Raw genomic sequence first — 8,075 nt, forward strand, 5'->3', positions numbered from 1 at the left:
CGGCCCTCTGTGGCCTGTGAGTCATTAATCAGCCACTCCAGTGAGCAGGTGCTCCGGCTCAGGTAACCAGAGCCGTCCCTGGGGAGACCTGTTCAAACATTCATGCACTTGGCCTGGGGGTTCTTGGACGGTGGGCCTCCGGCGACTCGTGTTCGGCCCTGCCCGCCGTTGTCATGCCGTCCTGTCTGCGCATGCCCCTCCTGCTTTACTCCTTGGTTTCGTCCTTTGACTCGTCATTCAGCAGCTCAAGCCCGCGCCCCACCCCCAGACTGCACCCGGATCGGTCCTTTGCAGAGTTCACGGTCGCTGGGCGAGGGTTGAGTTACGACGCAGAGGGTGCTGGGCCCACGGCCGGCTTCTCGGCTCTTTCGTGAGGTCACAGCCTACTTGCAAGGTCCTCCCCCACCCTGAGGTCGACCTGAGCCGTCACTCTTGCCGCCATCCAGGGCCCCAGAGTCGGTGCAACCTGGCAGATGTGGTCAGCACATGGCCGGCGTTTGGGTCAGCGCGGACAAAATGCGGTTGGGGCAGACCAAACAGGCCTGCCTCCTCTTTGGGGTGGCCGCGGCCTTACTGGGCACCTCAGAAGGGACCGGGCTGAGCTCTAGGTGGCAGTTGGGAGGTGGGACATCTGCCCCAGCACGGCCTGGACTCACTGTGAGCCTCTCTGGACCTCGGTTTCCTCGACTGAGACATGTGGACCAAGTGGGTTCAGAGGAAACGTGATGGAAAAGCACAAACTCGCTTTCAGGAAAACTGCACCCACGCACAGCCACACTCACACAAGCGTGTGCACCCACCCAGACGCGCGTGTGAACATGTGCTTGCACAATGCACTCACACACAAACACGTGTACAGACCCCCGCACAAGCATGTGCACACAGACACACGCAAACGTGCTTGCACACATGCACACTCACACACACACACACACTCCAGGGTGCTCCCAGCTCCCGGGTTGGAAACCCCTAGGGAGATCATAGTTTTCAAGTCGTGGTCATGTGCTGTTAGTGGGTCACGAAATTAATGAAGTGAGTTGGCACCGGTGTCCTTTCTTTAAAAAAAAGTGTTTTTTTTTTTTAATGTCTAATCATTTTTGAGAGAGAGACAGAGCGCGTGTCGGGGAGGGGCAGTGAGAGAGAGGGAGACACAGGATCGGAAGCAGGCTCCGGGCTCTGAGCTGTCGGCACAGAGCCCGACGTGGGGCTCGAACTCACCGACCGTGAGATCCTGAGATCACGAGATCGTGACCCGAGCCGAAGTTGGACGCTTAACCGACGGAGCCACCCAGGCACCCCATCTGTCGGATTCTTGAGTCCCCGTGAGTCAGGGGCGGGCCGGGCAGAGAGCGCTCCTCCCTTAGAGCTGAGCAGTGAGCCGTGGGGTGGCTCCCCTGGGGCCCCGGGGCAGGGAACCCAATACGCAGGAAAGTTACTCTTTCCCTGAGGTTTAAGGCGCAGGCTCCCTGTTCCCGTTTTTCTTATTTTTTTCGGCAAGGCTCCCTTTTAAGGCTGCAGCATCTCCCCTCCCCTCGCCTCTGCTGAAACGTTAGCCAGAGGGGCCCCTTCCAACCTCTCCAGTAATCACTCTAATTAGCAGACATGCTTCCTTCCCTGTGGGAAGCTGGGCGGGCTGGGAGCCGTTTAGCCCGGGCGCAGCGCGCCCTCCCCTCTCCGCCGCCAGGTCTGCGAGCATCCTGCGTCTCCAAGAGGGTCCGTGTGCCAACCGCCCTCTGCCAGCCCGCGGTGGTTCTTCCCTTTTGCCAACAAGCGAGCCCAATCCGGCTCGGTGTCTTGAGCTCTTCCGGGACGCAGACAAGAAAAAGTAAGGATTCCATCATTTTTCCCCCTGAACTTTTCGGCCTCATCCTGTTCCGCCGTATTTGTTTCTGTGCCCAAACCGCAGCGCGTTGTTTCGTATCTAGAGTGTGCAAAACAACCTCTCCCTCACTACCGTTTTCCCAAACGGTTTCAGGACTGAAAACGATGTTCTATTTTTACGCTGCGTGTGTCCGACGGTCCTGTGCCCCTCGTCCCCCTGGCCTGTCCCTGCCAGCACGCCTGCCCGTGTAGTATCCGGGGCGTGGCCCGTGACCCAGTCCCCCATGCTGTGGTTGGTGGACAGCGGAGTGGCTTCTGACTTGTGGCTCTTACGGGACATGCTGCTGGGGGCGTGACTCCCCAGGGCCCTCGGGATGGAGTGGCTGCGGCTGGGGCCTGCCGGGCTCAGCCGCATGACGACTGCAGCTCCATTTACGGTCCTGCCCGCGGTGACCTGGCTGTGGGTGCTGCCCCCTGGTGTGTGCCTCCCTGGCTGTTGGCGAGCTGTGCCTCGTCCCCGCGCTCAGAGTCCTGCATTCAGCCCCCTGGACGTCTTTGCCCACGTCCTTCCTGTTTTGGCCTTTCGCTCTGACTTCTGGAATTCCTCGTATTGGCGGTTCTCGATGGAAGCCCGTTGTACCCCCCGGGGGACGTTTGGTAGAGCGGCTCTGATGGCTCCAGCCCCCTTGGGCTCCCAGGGTCGTGGCTGTTCCTGCGAACACTCACACGTCCAGTTATCGCCCCCAGTGTGGCCGCCAGGCCTGCCCCGTGGGCGTCCAGGTCTAGGTCACAGGATTGGCCCTGGGTCACCACTGGTCAGGCTTCCTCCTCCGTGTTCCTCCCTTGGGCTGGGATCTGACCCTCAACGGCAGAGGAAGGGGCTGGGGTCACTGCCACATGCAGGTGACCAGCTCAGGCTGCACGGGCTCTGGGAGAGGCAGCCTCCACCAGGCCACCTGTCATCTCGTCCCTTCGCCCTCGGGGCAGGAAGGATCCGCCCAGGTGTCTCGGCTCGTGCTCTGGCCTCCTCCCCCAACAAAGGGGTCTACCCCACTGTGACAGCCATGTCCACCCACCAGAGGAGGGCTAACGCTTCTCAGGCTAGAAAGTCACCTTTGGGAATGGCGGCACACCTGCGATTTACCTGTGGCTTGGGGATTGTTGCCAAGGCCACCCCCAGGGGCTCGGTGAACACCCAGTACGGCACAGCGTAAACCACGTCACCGCCCGGACCCCAGGGCAGGGCAGCGTGGGGCTTTGATGCAGAGATGCTGGGAAGGGGGACTTGAGGGACCGCAACCCACAGCCACTCCTGTCAATTAGCCTGTCTCCGAAATGAGATGTGGGAGCTCACCGTAATGCGAGTGTTCTTGGAAGCATGGATTTTCTGATGTCGTTTTGCTGACAATACTGTTTACCTGGTATCGGTCAATGAGGGATGGGGGGGGGGTGGCAGGAACATCCATGTCAGGTTCAAGGATATAGGGGGCGGGGGCGACAGGAAGGAGCGGGGATGGCAGGTGGGAGAGTAGGTGGCAGTCAGCATACGGGTCCTGTGTGCCGGTGGGAGGGGACGGATCCCCACGCCCCAGGAAGGAGACACCTGTGTGCCGTCCAGGCGTGGGGGTGGGGGAGGGCTCCTGGTGCCTGGGGAGGAGGGGCTTCTCTAGCACAGGAAGCATCTGGGACCCCCTACTTCCTGGGCTACCCCATAGATACAGCCCCAAAGGGAAGCTGGCATGGGCACGGAGTAAACCGTGCATTTATAAAATGGTAGCCGTGCCATAAAGGTTTTATTTTATACCTTTCTCTTTCTTTTCTTTCTTTCTTTCTTTCTTTCTTTCTTTCTTTCTTTCTTTCTTTCTTTCTTTCTTTCTTTCATTTATTTTTGAGAGAGAGACAGAGAGAAGGAGACACAGAATCCGAAGCGGGCTCCAGGCTCCGAGCAGTCAGCGCAGAGACTGACGCGGGGCTCGAACCCGTGCACCGTGAGATCCTGACCTGAGCTGAAGTCAGACGCTTAACCGACTGAGCCACCCAGGTGCCCCTCTTTTACACCTTTGAGTCATTAGCCATGAATTTTCTCCCAACAGCAATTAGTTCTATGCTAATGCAGGAGGTGCTAATTTTTGTACTGTATAAAACTGCCACCCAATTAAGTTTGCGCAAAAGAGGCGTAACAGAGCCCAGGACTGAGCGCACTCATCGTTTGCTGTAGGAGTGACTCCTGCCTCAGGCTTTGAAGAAGCTCCCCGGCCCTCATCCTGTGGGGCTCTGGCCCCGGGGCCCCCCGGCATCTCCTCCCACCCAAGCTCACAGCTCTGTGTCCGGAGAATTACCCCTGGCATCTGGGTGCTGACAGCCACCGAGCCCAGCTGTGGACCTGACGTCGTCTGTCCCTTCCTGCAAAGGCCAAGGTCACCTCTCGCTCTAGGGCTTTCCCGGGCACATGGGTGATGGGGAGCGGTTCGGGGAGCCGACCCTCGTCCCGAGGGCGGCAGGGTGCCGAGAGGGGCCACCACCGGCGGGGGACCTCCACTCGCGTCCCCTTCCCTGCTGTCCTCGTCTGCTCGGGCTGCCACACCGGGGGGTGGGGACGCCCCGGCCACAGTGCTTCCTGTCAGTTCTCGACGCTGGAAGTCTGAGATCAAAGTGCCCACCGATTCGGCCTCTGGCGAGGACTCTGGCTCGCTGTCCTCACCTCCTCCTCTTCTCACAAGGGCTCAAGCCCTACAGGACCAGGGCCCCAGTTCACCTTGTCACCCCTCACAGGCCCCATGTGCACGCAGAATCACACTGGGGGTGAGGGGCTTTGGTGTGCGAGTTTTGGGGGGCACAGTCAGGCCACAGCACCCGCCCCACGGCAAAGGGAACTCTGGGGTCTCCCACTGCCTCGCCATGGGGCTGCTTTGGGTCTGGTTTAGGGGACCTTGAGCTTTGCTCACCGAGGGCGACTGTGTCTGCGGCTCCCCACATTTGCTCAATTTCTCAGATTTGTAGACGCGTGTGTCCCTCCTGGCGGAACCTCTCAGAACGATTCGGCCCCAAGGAGCCTCCAAAGGCACAGGCCCAGACTGAGCCAGACCCAAACCACGTGGCTGCCCTGAGGCCCTCCCCGCTGTGCCCCCACCCCTTCCTTGCAGGCTTTCTCTCCTCTTCCTTGTGTCTGCCCCGCCCCCCCCCAGGACAGGCTCTGTGCTGGCTCTGTGCTGGGAGGGGTCCCCCCATCACTCCAGCCCCTGTCCCCCCCCCGCCGCTATCCCCTGAATAAAGTCTGTCCTCCCCCAAGTCTGTGTTGTGTTTTCTTTTTTTAATGTTTATTTTTGAGGGACAGAGACAGACAGACTGCAAGCGGGGGAGGGGCAGAGAGAGGGAGACACAGAATCTGAAGCACGTTCCAGGCTCTGAGCTGGCAGCACAGAGCCCAATGCAGGACTTGAACTCACGAACTGCGAGATCATGACCTGAACTGAAGTCAGACGTTCAACGACTGAGCCGCCCAGATGCCCCTGCATTTTGTTTTTTATTTGACGCCCGTCAAAGGGCTTCTCATGTCCCGGGTCCTCTGTCCCAGGCGATGCAATGCTGGTCCTGCTCAGGCCACCCTGGCCACCCACGGTGAGCCAGGAACAGGTGCGTCCTTGGGCACTTAGAGACAAGGCGGAAGGAGCCGGACGCACTGGGTCCTAGAACGTGCTTGTACCTGTGGGAGCCCCTGCAGCCGTGGGGGAGGGACTGGGGGTCAAGAGAGAGCCCCGAGGACATTCCTGGGACCTTGCGTTCCAAGCAAACAGCTGTACCCCGGAGGTAAGGTCCACTCTCCTGCACCCCAGGGCCCACCTCTCCATCTCTCAGGCCCCATCACCCAGCTCCGGGGGTGTCGGGGACCACCCTGCTTAAGGTCACGCTGCATGTGACCGTGAGGTGACATTCAGGTGTCAGCGGCAACCTGAGGCCGAAGGACCATGGGGACATTTCAGGCTCTTGCTGCGGAGAGGAGGACCCCACCCAGGTGCCCGAGGACCAGGTGGGCCCCTTGGCCAGCAGCCGCAGAGTCAGGCCAGGTGAGGGACAGACCCGGGCTCAGCCTGCCTTTGGCAGCTGTCACCACGACCGGCACCTTGGTGCAGTGGCAGCCTGCTTCCATCCGGTTCTGGTGACGGTTTCAGATTGCTTCTCTCCGTGGCCGTGGCTCAGTGGTCCTTCCACCCCTTCCTTGCTTCCGTGGCATGTGGTCTGGGGCGGGGAGGACTTCTCTGGGCCGGGCTCCGGCTGGCTCCTGGGGTGGCCTGGGGCAGGACGCCGGGACCTGGACGCCAGTGAAGTGGGGCTCCCCACCGTGGCCACCCCTCCTGGGTGAGGCTGTGATGCAGCCCCTGCTGTGGGCCCACGTGGGCCCCGCTTTCCCCCAGCCCTGGCCCATGAGGAGGGGGCGGTCGTGTGTAGGAGAGTGGAGATGGTCTGTGAACGGGGGCTCAAACACGCTGTGTTCCTCTGCAAAATCGCAGAGCCAGGAGGGTGTCGCAGGGCGGCCACAGGAGTCTTGGCTTCAGGGAGAGGAGCTGGGTGGGGCGGGGGGGACCCCGCTGTGGCTTTGCTTCTGCCGGGACAGGGTCCCCAGGGATAGAGGCACTCTGTGCAAGTAGACAGCACGTGTGGACTTTGCTGAAGACAGATTATTAGGAAGCGTGTGCAGCGGGGCGGGTGACGGCAGGAACCTCAAGGCCGGGCTTCTCTTTCATAAGGAAGCGTAACCAGAGCTAGAGAGAACCGGGCTGGTTCGGGGGGGGGGGGGGGGGGGGGGAGGGGAAGGAGAGGGCGACGGGGTGGTGGCGAGAGTGTGCTGCCCTGAGGCCAGCCGGTCCTGGGCTCCGGCGGAGGGTAGGTCCAAGTTTTAGGGGGGAAGGGAGACTGAAGTTCAACCGAGTTTGGTTAAGGACAGTTTTGATCCTGTCGATCAATGAGGACAGCAGGTCAGGTATGAGTTACGAGGCAGAGAATGGGGATTTGGCGGGAACTTGGGGGTCTGTGTCTGGCCTTAAGTGAACAGGGGGGACATTGGTGAGTCTCGTCTGAATCCTACCAGGGTAGAGGGTTCCTTATAGTGAGACATTTCCAGAACACAGAATATGGGGGGGATTTCTTTACCATGGCTGTTTTCCAGGATCCCAGGGCTGGAATGAAGTTGGAGACTGTCCCAGGGACCTGTCTCCCTGGCACTGAATAACCTGGGATAGGTCCAGCTCAGCCTGGCCCGGAGAGGGAGGGGACTGTTCTGGTCACACACAAACCGGAGGCAGGGCAGGTGTGGGCACCCAAGATGTCTGGCTCCCAAGTCAGATCTCTGCAAGATCAGCCTAGGAATATTGCTGCTAGAGCAGGGGTGGGGTGGCGAGGGGAGTGGGTTCCCCGGGTCGAGTGTCAGGTGCCCACGTGGGGGTCCTCCTGGGAGGGGTGGGGACCCAGCCCCATCTAAGTGGGGCGCTGCCTCTCAGCTCCAGATGACTGCTGTCTGGGGACGCGAGCTCAGGCTCATGGCATCTTCTGATTTCTCTAGGGGAGCAAGACATCAGGATGTATTCGTTTGTATTTAAAAATTGTCGTACACGTGAAACAAAACGTGTCTGTGAATTGGATACACTCTTGGGCCGCCGGTTTGAGACTTCTGCCAGAGCCTTCCCGGCCCTGCGCTTTGCCAGACCGGGCGACAATTCATTTACGTTTGCTAGTCCGGCGTGTTTGGTCCCGACATCCTTGTGAGGAGCGGTGGTGATCATTTTGTTGTGCGTTAGGGATCTCTGGATGCGTCTCCACTGGGCGATGGGCCTTATTTTTAAGACAACACAGAGGAATAAAGATGGCCTCTGGGAATCCAGGGTGGGAGATGTGATAGCCCAGCCCCTCAGCAGGGGTGCAGCTGGCAGGGGGGTGCCCCCTGGGCCTCGGAGGGTGGGGGTGGGGGGGGTAGGGGGAAGGCCGTGCCTTTAGGGAGGCCGGTTGTCATCTCGGTCCCCGTGTGCTACCCGCCCACCGAGTGTTTCTCGTTGCTCTGTCTTACGGCTGTCATGTGCAGCTTCAGCAAGTAACAGCCTGTCGTGTCCCTGTCCCTGCAGGGCCCCGGATTTGACTCATGGCTCGTCTCTTTACGTGCCTCTTGGGTTTCAGCTCCCACTACTAAATGCCTTGTTCAGTTGGTGTTTATTGGTTTGTACTTCTTAAACAAAGGGATTTTTCCCGGTGGGCCGCCTCCCCAG

At 60.1% G+C, this 8,075-nt stretch overlaps 1 long non-coding RNA gene across 1 annotated transcript; it reads left to right on the top strand.

The window, feature by feature from the left end:
- Positions 1 to 1,536: 1,536 nt before the first annotated feature.
- LOC147577650 (uncharacterized) lies at positions 1,537 to 5,088 on the top strand. Its single transcript, XR_015255886.1, has 3 exons — positions 1,537 to 1,825; positions 3,715 to 4,238; positions 4,814 to 5,088. It is a non-coding gene; the product is annotated as an uncharacterized LOC147577650 (long non-coding RNA).
- Positions 5,089 to 8,075: the final 2,987 nt, after the last annotated feature.

The sequence above is a fragment of the Puma concolor genome, chromosome C2 (assembly GCF_028749965.1).
Source record: "Puma concolor isolate L17-30 chromosome C2, mPumCon1.1.hap2, whole genome shotgun sequence".
NCBI classification, from domain to species: Eukaryota; Metazoa; Chordata; class Mammalia; order Carnivora; family Felidae; genus Puma; species Puma concolor.